The sequence below is a fragment of the Heterocephalus glaber genome, unplaced genomic scaffold, assembly GCF_053883595.1.
Source record: "Heterocephalus glaber isolate CG9 unplaced genomic scaffold, H.glaber_assembly_v1.0 deba00001613, whole genome shotgun sequence".
Lineage (NCBI taxonomy): Eukaryota > Metazoa > Chordata > Mammalia > Rodentia > Bathyergidae > Heterocephalus > Heterocephalus glaber.
In genome coordinates, this window is record NW_028258384.1 from 31,136,099 (window position 1) to 31,148,683 (window position 12,585).

Below are 12,585 nucleotides of genomic sequence, written 5' to 3' on the forward strand. Positions count from 1 at the left end.
GACACCCATAATTTAAAGAAGGAGAGATTTAATTTACCTCATGGTTTTGAAGCTTTCAGTCTTTGGTAGGAACATCATGGCAGAAGTAGGTGGTAGAAGAAATCAGCTTAGATCATGGCTGCAGGAAGCAGAGAAGAGGAACAATGCCAGAGAGGAAAGGGCCATAGGTCATATATAACTACCCAAGGTCTCACCTTCATGATCCACTCAGACACTCAGAAGTGTGCTTTTCTAAACCACTAAGTATTTCCTAACCCAGTCAAATTGACAATAAAATTTAACCATCACATCTCATCCCTTGTCAACTTGATACCCAAATATATCTCTTCACCATACTTAATCTTCAGATAAAAACAATAGCAAGTTTACAATTCTGCCTAACATGATCAACTATCCTGTTCAAAACTAGAAACAATAATTCTGTCCCCAAAGTGTCAACAATTCCAGCATTTTTCAAAAGTCTAAGTCATTGTCTCTTCTGAGACTCAAGTCAAACTCTTACCTATGAACTTCTGTAAAAATTAAAAAAAAAACAAGTTACATAATCCCAAGGTATAATGACATAGAGTAAAAATTCCCATTCCAAAGGGGAGGAATAGAGAGATAGATATAGTCTTGCTTGCCACAGCACAGATAGCTTTTCTCTTGGGGTAAGTCCACTCTCAGGGTAAAGCTTTCCTCAGCAAACTTTCCACATCCCTAACATCTCCACCTTCCTAGGATATGGACTGCACCTGTGCTCTCATTCCCACAGCTGCATATACTTCCCAGGCCTTTCTTTGATATCTGTCAGAAAGCCTCCCTGACCCCACAAATATTACATTCTGCATGCCAGTAAAACTGGCATCATGAGCATGATACCAAGATTTGCTGCTTGCAGGAGCAGTAGTCAAGGCCTCTTAGACCATGGATTTAGTGGCCTGTTAGTGCCTGGATGGCTGAGGATAGTGAATGAATTCCAGGGAATCACTTCTCTAAGAGAACCTTCCTGAGTAGAGGTCCCACTCTGTTATCAAAGAAAGGTTTATACTTTGTACATTTGAGCTTGTAATATGTGAGGTCTTCCTTTTTTCTGGGATTTCTTGGAGGCATTGTTCTTCCTGTCCCTGTAAAGTATGTGGTTTCTTTTTAATGGTACTAGTCTCTTTAGCAACCATACATCCTTTGGGCCCAATTTTGCATATGGTTCCTTTGGAGCCAAAATTTAAATTTTTCAAATTTTTCTGCTGGTGAGTCTCATTATAAAACTGTATAAAAGCAGTCAGCAGCACCTGTGCCATAGCCTAAATGTTGGGCTACCTTGAAATTTCCTCCACCTGATCAATTTGTCCACTGTCTTTAATCTCAGTCTCCTGCAAAGTCTTAGGACATGGACAAAGTGTAGACACAACTTTTCTGGAGTATAATACACACAGCCTCTAGTCCAATTGCCAATGGGGCCTTTGCTCTCAATTCAAATTTCTTAAGCCTGGTCTTTATTGTTTGCATTCCTATCAGCATTCTGGTCTTCTGAGCTCCAACCAGAATTTTCCATCAGGCTCTGCTTACAGATTCAAGGTTTGCTCCAAGAGAAACATTATACGTAAATATAAATGGATGTATATAAAACTAAAAGCAAATAGAAAATTTAGCAGTTGCTTCAGTCTATTGGCAGCCTAAACTCTAGTATTCTTTACTACCTTTGGACCTTAAGAGTTAAATGGTATTGACTGAATTTTCTCAACAGATACTAAGCAAGTATGCGGTAATGTACCTAGGTAATGTTTTTATATTCTATTTTGTTTAATAAAAGCTCTTAAATTTTTATTGTAGTGTCACTGAAATTGTAATTGCTACTTTTGATTTTCAGTCATTTTTCATATGTCTCATTGGGAAAAATAATATTTCTTTTTTATTTCATATGTGATGCATCAATTGTACAAGTCTATAAGACATTTCTTTTATCATTTCTATCTTCTATGTTTCTTGGCTATTATATGATACTACTGAAATCCAGTGTTTCAGAAATTCATGAGGTTGAGATATGTGCATTATCATCCTAATCCTCATTCTTTGGAAGCAACATGATATAATAGAGAAACTCATTAAATTGCTTCTAATGGCTTGCTTCATCATTTATTTTATAATTCCATGATAAGATCAAATTTATTATAAAACTGAGAATCTTTGATCTTTTGAATCATTATATGTTCTGCATAAAAGTTTTCATCAAATTTTGGCTTGGTTAGTGGTATGAGAGTACAGTATTGTCTTGCCATTCTTTGTTTTTCTGGTTACCTTTGTATATCTTCCCTATGCAATATTTTATAATTGTTTCCAAGTCAGTGTTTTCTTTTTAATCACAGTAGCTTTGATTTTCTTACTGGAACAAAAAGATATCCTGAGGTTCTAATATCCTATTATATAGCATTCTCTATTCCTGATGTAATTCTAGAACCTGATACTAATAGGCCATTGGTTTTGTCCTCCTGTGAAGCAGTATTAGAGTTATTGTCCCCCATCCATTCACCAGTGGTTACTCTTCTTCAATGTGTATGCCCTTGCTTTAATATGACCTCATCCTTCAGTACAATGTCATCCAAAGTGGAAAGTTAGTGAGCTTTCTTTCTACTCACAGTACTCTTGCCATATAGTCATTTAACTTGTTTCTGAATTTAAAATTAAGTCACTTAATAGGAGTAAATGAAGAATTTTTGGAACTTCTGGACTTTATACTGCTATTTTCCTTGACAAAGGCTCAATCCTGTAAACTGACATTTGAAGGTACATTAATAAAAGGTACACATGGGCTAGGGATTTAGCTCAGTGGTTTCGTCGCCTGCCTCACAAGTGCAAGGATCTGAGTTTGATCCCCAGTACCAAAAAAATAAATAAATAAAAATAAAAAATAAAAGGTACACAAACAAACATCTGAAATACCATCTTGGGTAAAAGACAAGATTATAATAACCATGATTTTTCTGTTGTTACTGTTATTATTTCAGAAAGTTATTTTGTTTCTTTGATTTCAACCTTGGATAAATTTAAGGAAACAGAAGAGAGATAACTAGTTTAAAACATAAAAACATAATCCCAATCAAAATACCAACAGCATACTTTTTAGATCGAGAGAAAACAATCCTAAAATTCATACGGAACCAGAAGAGACTATGAATAGCAAAAGTAATTTTGGGCAACAAGAGCAAACCAGATGGCATAGCCACATCAGACTTCAAGCTATATTACAAAGTGGTAGTGATAAAAATGACATGGTACTGGAACAAAAAGGACACGTGGATCAATGGAACAGATCTGAGGATACAGAAACCTCCCCAGACATATGGAACTATTTGATCATTGACCAAGGGTCCAAAAAGCATGTGTTGGAGAAAAGATAGCCTATTCCATAAGTGGTGCTGGGAAAACTGGTTATCTGTTTATAGAAGAATGAAACTGGACCCTTACCTCTCACCATATACTAAATTAAAATAAAAATGGATCAAAGATCTAAATATTAAAACAGTAACATTAAGTTTCCTGGAAGACAAAATAGGTATAACATTTGAAGTCATAGGAGTAAGAAAGGATTTTCTAAATAGAACCTCAATCACACAGGAAATAGCAGCAAGAATCAACAAATGGGATTATATCAGACTAAAAAAGTCTATACAGCAAAAGCTTCAATCAATAAAGAGACAACCTACAGAATAGGAAAAAACCTTTTCCAGCTACTCATCAGAGTACTAATATCTAGAATATATAAAAAGAAAGACTCAAAAAAATTACGCCACCTAAAAGTGAAGACCCAGTCAAGAAATGGGCTAGAGAAATGAACAAACATCTCACAGAGCAAGAAATACAAATGGCCAACAAATATATGAAAAAAATATTCCACACCTCTGGCCAGTAGAGAAATGCAAATTTACATAACACTAGTAAGATTCTATCTTACTCTGGAAAGAATGGCAATCATTAGGAAATCAAAGAATAAAACATTCTGGTGCGGTTGTGGCAAAAAAAGGAAACTCTTTTACATTGTTGGTGGGAATGTGAAACCAGTACAACCATTCTGGAAATCAGTGTGGAGATTCCTCAAATAATTGACATTAGAAATACCATATGACCCAGCTATCCTCTTGCTAGGTATTTTCCCTAAACAGCTTAAGTCATCATACTACAGCGATACTAACATAGCAATGTTTATAGCTGTACAGTTTGTAATAGCTAAATCCTGGTAGTGGCCTGTATACTCATCAACAGATGATGGGATAAACAAAATGTGATACCTATATATCATGGAATACTACTCAGCTATGAAGAATGACAAATTTGAGGCATTTGTAGGAAAATGGATGCACTTGGAAAAAATAATATTGAGTGAAATAAATAAGACGCATAAGGTTTAATACCACATGGTATCCCTTATTTGAGTGCAGCAAAGTACAAACAAAGGAAATGAAAGACAGATAGAAAGGGACGGGGACAGATTTCACACAATAGGGAAATGGTAAAGGGAATTAAGAGAAGGGTAAGGGGAAAAGGAAGGAGAAATGAGAGGAATAAAGTTATGCCATGTACAGAAAACTAATAACCCTAATCAATGTAAATATTATAAGCTATAACACGTGGTAAGACAAATAGTATCAACAGGTATGAAAAAGATGATTGGGGAATCAGAGGAGGAGGGAGAGGAAGAGGGAAGGGGACGGGAATTTAAAAAAAGCTGTAATATGTACCTGTAACCACTCCCCAAGATGACTGTAAATTGCATGAATTACAAACATGCACTAATAAAATAAAATAAATAAGAAAAATATAAAAATATAAAAATACAAAAATATAAAGCCAACATAAGAAAATCTGCCATGACTAATTGTAGTGTTGAGATGAAGAGTCTCTTCCAGAGTAATTTATGAGCAGAGTTATCACACAGGTGAGATTCTCTAAACATTTAATTAAGAAAAAAAATATGAAAAACACTTTTGAGAAAACATGGCCTACAGAAATCCCATTACCACCACCTTTCTCACAGGCTGCTATTTCACTCAAATATTCCTATCTATATCTTGTTAGATGCCATTTGAGGGTACAACAAAAGTAGAATATGGCCTGATCTTTGCCTTTGAGGTAACTCTGGAAACATTAGTTAATTTGATTAACTTGATTCCACAATCAAGTACTGAATTATGTGATTCAGACAATGATGGTAGAAGTACTGTAGTATATGATTCAGACAAGTGTGATAAAAGAGCATATCATGTGGCTCAGGTTGGCTTTGAAACATGGATTACAGTATTACTGTTTCAAACATAGTAGTGTAAAATAACACTAATCATAGCTTACAGAGCCCATCATACATTAAGGTCAAAGGAATTTCTCAGGTTACGAAAATGCAACATTAAAATGTGTTAATTTCTATATATATATATATATATATATTTTTTTTTTTTTTTTTTGGGTACTGGGAATTGAACGTGGGATCTTGTGCTTGTGAGGCAGGCAGTGGAGCCACTGAGCTAAATCCCCAGTCCCAATATAGATATATTTGAGGTGAGTTTATTGTTTTGTAATGGAAAGCAACAGGAAGAAAGTATGAAAGTGATGTCTTATTATTTTAACCTGTGGTTAAGGATTAAGTAGAAAACTAAAACTGAACACAAGTAATAAGAATAAAATAATGAAAACATATTACAAGTGGTATTTATTTGAGCACTGATGAAGTCTTACCATATTTTTTAAAGTATGCTGTTATAAAGCAAATTCACCTAACATTTTCATGTTTACAGAAGATTGAATTAAATAACTATTTTATACCTTCTAAATTTGTACATTTAAAAAAGTATCAGTGCTTATTTATTCCATTCTAGAATACATGTGTGTTCAGATAATAATCAAATAGCAGAGTTGCTCATATTAATTTTTAATTTGAAAAAGAAACATTAAAAAGGCCCCATTGATGCTGCACAGCAAAAATGAATAAGTGCATTACCCATAACACACAGAGATTGCATATGCTGGAGATAGCTAGGGGTTTTATTTTAGCCTGTAACTGTCTTCAAAAATGTCAGTTTGTAATTAATTCCTCTTGTCAAAAAGATCTTATCTACATGCATTTCCCAATATTTAATAAAGAGAGTCAGAATAGAAAAAGTGAGGGATCTTTGACATTGCCAATAAAAAGGCAGATAATATATAACATTTTTCTTCTTAAGAAACATTTCTCAGAATAAGTGAAGTGTGTAACAAATATCTTTGGAACCATCAAATATTTATCTTTTCCTGAGATCCAGATGCATTACATTTACAGACTACAACATTTTGTGTATCTGTATTTTAATACCTTAGAAACTCATGATATACAAAGAAAATGAAAAGCTAACACTATATCCTCAATGCCAGTCTTATCAATTTATATCGACCTATTAATTTATATTAATCAATGTCATCTGTTTGCCTTTGACATCTTTGCTTACAATATTTTCCTCCCTTATTACTATTTGTTCTTCAAGTTCCGGGCTGAAATTCTACCTCCACCATAAGGATCTTCCTGCCTATCATCATACTCTTCCCTTTTCTCTAAATGTGTTTGTAGCATGGGGGGCTCTATTACACTGAATGCTCTATTATACTGCTCTTATATTAGTCTCTATATTCTTATTCTTATGTGCTTCACCATCTTGCCCTCTCCTATAGAATTGGGCCCTTCTCTGAACCTTAGTTTCTCTTCTCATGAGGATGAGGATATAGCCATTTTAAAGGCTTATGTGAAAGATTAAGTGAGATAAATCATGTTAATTGCTTAGCACAGAGTCTGGGACACAGTAAGCAACCAATAACATTTAGCCATTATTATCATGTGCTCCTTAAATGCTTAGTAATTGATAATCTAAGCTTCATTTTAATTCTATACTCTAAAAGAGTATAGTTATTTGTCTGCTGAAAAGAGCCTCAGGCTGTGTCCATAGAGTTGAAACAAATAGTTAGAAATTGAAAATACAGTCAACTAGCGGCTTTCTCTACATGGAATTGATAGCTAGTTTGACTGAATTATCTGAGTGAAATAATTGGCTTTTTAGGTATGTTGGCATCCAATGTGCATAACACATAAATTTCCACAAAAAATCACTGCTGTGAACAAGGAAGTGATGAATAAAGTCATGCCTGTGATGCATTTAGATAGAATTGTCACTTAACTTAGTAAAACATCCATTCTGAGAGTTATTTTAAAATTTATTCTGACTTGTGGATTCTCTAACTTGATTAAATGTTTGGGATTATATGTGTGGAAACAGCTTCAATCTGTTTTCATCCTTCCATGATTTCTATTAAGAGCAAAGTACATGGACCAACATTTGCTCTCATTCTCCTGCTGTGGGTGATTTTTCAAGTTACAGCAAGGCATTAAGAAAAAGGCATGAAAAATACAGGCAGTATCTGCCTCATAGACACTAATGTTAATACAATGCATTTTGCTTGACATAGCAGCACTAGATCCATAGAGATCTTTTTGGCCATGTTGTCTTATGTGGTGTTCTGCTCTGCATTCCCATCTCACAATTGATAAAAAGAAATTCATTCCATTTTGAAATGGGGTTCACTTACTGTCCAGACAGTAACTGCCACAGCCTGTGTGAAAATGTCTTACTCAACAATCAGGGCTACTCAGAGGGTGGCCATTTCCAAAGGAAGTAGTGTTTCAGGGACACTAGTTGACACCATTTCTGGAAAGGTCAAAGGATAGCACAGGTTTATCGAAAATGTGACTCAACATGATTTGTGCTTCTAGTAAATTGGTAAGATAGGGTAGTGGCAGTAAATTGTGTATTTGAAATTTATACCCTGATTTCTTTTAGAAGGCTTTGAGGAAAACTGAAAATAATGCCAAAAAAAAAAAAAAAAAAAAAAGGAACAGTCTATTCTGCAATGAGTAGAGCTATGGCACTCCTAACTATGGAACTGTTCCCTATTTAATCAGTATGATTTTTTCTTTGCTTTATGTCCTATAGCAAATTCAGGCCTAAATGTATAATTTCAAGCACTGCTTATTTTGTGTTCCGCCTCCTACTGCTGAGGAAGGTTACCCTTGGGCAGTGTAGCTTCATCCTGAACAGGGTGCCTGGGGACCTGGTGGTCCCTACTGAATTACTCAGAGCAGCTCTCAGCTGCTTTGTGACAGCAAATACAAATGGGTATGAAGTGTGTGTATGCTTCTCAGTAAATCATTCATTACCTACATGATGTGTCTGTCCTCAGGCAATAGGTATCTTATCGTAGCACAACCTCCTCAGTAAAGCCTGTCTGACAAATTTTGAAGACCGTTAGTGGAAGTTTTTAGTGCTTTTCTTTCTAAGTGCTTTAGTTTAATCTTGCCAACCAAAAATGTAGTGATAACAACTTTGCCAGCATCCATGAAACTCTGTTTTTAAAGGTTTAGTCAAGTAATTTCTATTGTTTTAAGTCTTTAATTTCCTAAAGTGAAGAATTAAAATTTCCATAGTTTTGACTTTTGTGGTTTTCCCATGGCAACTAGCCACTGTGAGACATTTCCTATAGGGGATACATGCCTTAGCAATTTTTATCATCACTGTCATATCAATTCACCATTTTTTGTCATCTTTCAGTCTTTATAAACTGCCTTTATTTTTATTTTATTTTTTGGGGGGGTACGGGGGATTGAACTCGGGTTCTTGTGCTTGTGAAGCAGGCAGCAGAACCACTGAGCTAAATCCCCGGCCCTATAAACTGCTTTTAAATTGACAGCCAGCACCAACATGCTTAGGTAGCAATTTAGAGGTTAGCTTAATTGATCAAGTTTAAATTTTCTACTTGCTCACTAAACACTAATAATTTGAGGGTAGTTTACAGTTAGAAGCTCATTCCTTTTTATTTATAAATGAATTATGGAACGCTGTAGTTTCAGCATAATGCTAATTGTTCACACAGAACTGGATGTAGTATTTTGTTTCTATATGTATCAAAGCCTGATTTCAAAGAAACTTGACTTCATTTTATTATGGTATCATTGATAGAAATTCATGAAAAATGTGGATTTTTGTTAGCATGATATCTAATCTTACTCAGCTAAGCCTGATTGAGAAGGTACTGTATCAATATTGCTGCTTTAAATAATTCTGTTTTAAATTTTATTGTGCTTTTATAGCCTTTTTAAATTTAAAAAGATGTTCTCCATGGATACTAAAATGCCTCTTGAGCTCTCTTGGAAACTATATCCAACAAAATCACAGATTAAGAAAAATTACCCTTTCTTTTCAGTTATGTGTGTAAATTTTCACTGATTATGGGCATATATTTTTCTTATATACAAACAAAATCTACATCATATAAGGAAACTGCTGATACTATTTGTACATATTTAAAGTAAAAAAGAGGATTTGTCCAGAGCTAACTACAAAATGAGAATTCATAAAGTGACTTATATTTCTTCAGTTTGTTACTCTATATTATTCTTTTTCTGTATTGTTGGAGAGGCGAGTGCTACGATGCCTGTCCAAAGAGAAGATATTGTCCAACAAAATAAAAGATGCCTCAGATTAATGCAAAGGTGACTCAGAAAACTAAGAATATGTTCAATACTATCGTTCTTTACTTGCTTTCACATACTGCCTACTCCCACGAGCCAGTACACACATATTTGAGTTGGTCTCCCAGTTATGAGAGTAGGTTGGATTCCTCAGCACAGTGACATAGTGACACAGTGATGCAGCTGGTAGACAGAATATATGTATTCTCCTCCAAAATTTCTAGTAGCCTTTAATAAAGGTATGTAAGGAATGTATTTGCTCTACTATTTATTCTTTTGTGATTAATTCATTGTAGGTATACCGGGGTATATATCTTAAACCCTGAAAGGAAATAAAGCATAGTAATTGCCATTCTTACTATAACTTTGGTACCTAATACTGTAACATCATTATATTCTCCATACTGTGCCTTTTAAATGATAAATCTGCACTTACAATCCCAAAGAAAACTGAATGATTGGGGATGGCCCAACCTACCATCATAACTGGGAGACCAACTCAAATTAAGCATACCTCCTGCTGGGAATAAGCAGTATGTGAAAGAGAGTGAAGAAGCATAGTGCTAAACATATTCTTAGTTTCCTGAGTCAATTTTACACTCATCTGTGGCATCTTTTATTCAATTGGAGAGCATATTCTCCTTGGAAAGATATCATTCCTGTTCTTTATACTTATATGATGTCCCTCACTGTAAAATATTAGAAATATTTTAAGATTAGGAGGGAAAAATGAATAGATGTTCAAATTCCCTTACCGCAGAATTATTCCTATTTGAATATCCTCTCTCTTCTCTAGATTTCAAATATAAGCTCTAAAATTAGTTTTAACTATGTATGTCTCAAGTCATCTCAGACCAATTATTTAAATTCATTACATCATGATAGTGTTTGTCTTTCATTTTATTGTAAATAGCATCAGATTCTACTGCCATACTTTTCTGTTTTCTCATATCCTCCTTTTGATTTTAAAGAACCTATAAGCATTGCTTATAGTCTCCTGTTCTGGTTCATGTTTTAGGTAGCAAATTTTCCATTCCTTGTATTTTTTCAAGATAGAAACAATTTGACTATTAACCATGATATATGCTGTCTCAGTCATATTTGTTTATCACTAGGCAGTTGGATGTTATCTAATCAGTCACAAGTGAATTCTTTTTCCTATGTCTCCAAAATCTACGTTATTGGCCAAAAAAAAGGAATCAGTATGTATATCTTCATAATAGTTTTAGTGACTTCTCCATGTATAAGGGGATCATCAGCAAACAACAACCTGGAGTCACGTCTTTCCTTTTGTGGTTTAAAAATCACAGAAAATATTAATACTTTGCTTGGCCAATGGAGTATTCTTTCTTATTTGTATCATGTAAATCAAACTCTATAACATTTTACACATCACTTACCCACCCTTGAGATGGGATTGGGGGAGTGTGTTTTCAACAATGGTAGTATTCTTTGTGATGCAACACATCCAAAGTGTCCAGTGACAGGGAAACATACCTGCATTCAGGCTTCTTTTTTTATTTATAAGGCAAAGGAAAAGAAAAAGTATCAATAATGCGCTAATCTCCACAGAAAACTGTAAAATACAATGGATCTTGAAAAACACATAAGATAACTTAAGGATTATAAAATATATTGAAATTGTATTGAAGACTTCAAAAAGCACTAAAACAGCAATGGCCCAAGAGTGAAGGAAGACCTTTAAAGCACACTGCAAATTATTATTCAGTGAGGCAAATTTATTATTCAACACATTCTTTGGGGTCAGTAGCAGTTGAAAGACTTGAATTGCAAAATTATATTTAAAGGTCAACAGCTGTTTTATTCCAGATGCAATTGGCTCCTGAAGATATTTAAGGACATTGTTTTATAAGAACTGTGGGGCTGGGATTTAGCTCAGTGGTTTCACCCTCTGCTGCACAAACGCAAGACCTAAGTTCGATCCTAGGTACCAAAAAAAAAAAAGCTGGTTCTTTGAGACCAGTGAAAGTTAAAAACCTTTAGGGCCGGGAATTTAGCTCAGTGTTTTCAGCGCCTGCCTCACAAGCACAAGGTCCTGACTTCAAACCCCAGTACCAAAAAAAAAAAAAAAAAAAAAAGGAATTGTGATTACTATAGGGATGCTGGCTTATCCCAATAGATTATAGAGAGCCTATTAGAGAATAAATACTTTAATAAGAATATCTGTCCTTATTAACTCTAGTGAAGCCCAGTGGTAAATACCATCAGGTGAATGAATGCATGAAAATTGGCCAGAAATTCAGTTTACCAGTAGGGGACATTAGAATAGCTTCCCTGGACATCTGAGAAAATGATGTCACTGGGGTACAATGAGTACTGAGAATGTTCACTGCTCATCTGCCTTCTTATATTACTCCCTCTCTGGAGTAATATAATTCTCTAGACATTCTATTTTTGGTCAGAGTCAGTGCCTTACTGTTTATTTGGAGAGTTTTAATGTGTTTATGTTATTAAGAAATCTAGGCAAAGGAAGATTTCATGTTGCACATGTGTAATCTATCAGTAATCAATGGACCGGAAAAGTTGCATGAATTCACCAAAGTAAAATTGAGAGAGGTACACATGAGCCAAAGAAAGAGCAAGAGTTAGAATCAGACCTCAACAGGAAATTGAGACAGTAACCAAAACAGACAAAAAGGGTAAGAAAGCCTTAAAAGGATAAACATAATATCTGGAGTCTGCCTTCCAACATGTAGGAATTCAGAAGGGCTCTTCAGAGAGTTAGCAATGATAATGAATTGAGCCCAGGGTGTTCAGATTCTGTTCACATTAAAGTCTGAAAGGAGAGGTTACAGCTATTAGGAACTCAAATAAATGAATGCATCAATTAGAATTTCAAGGATTTCCCCCTTCTTTTGTTATATCATTTAATCCAACAATTATTGGGCAACCATTTTTAGTCAGGCAGTCCAACAGGTTCTAGAGAATATAGACGTTTATATGATAGGATCCCTACTACCATGAGCTCAGAATACAGTGGAGAAGACAACTAAGAAAGTCCATTAAAAAAAAGAAAACCCATAATTATAAAAAGCTTTAAGGGT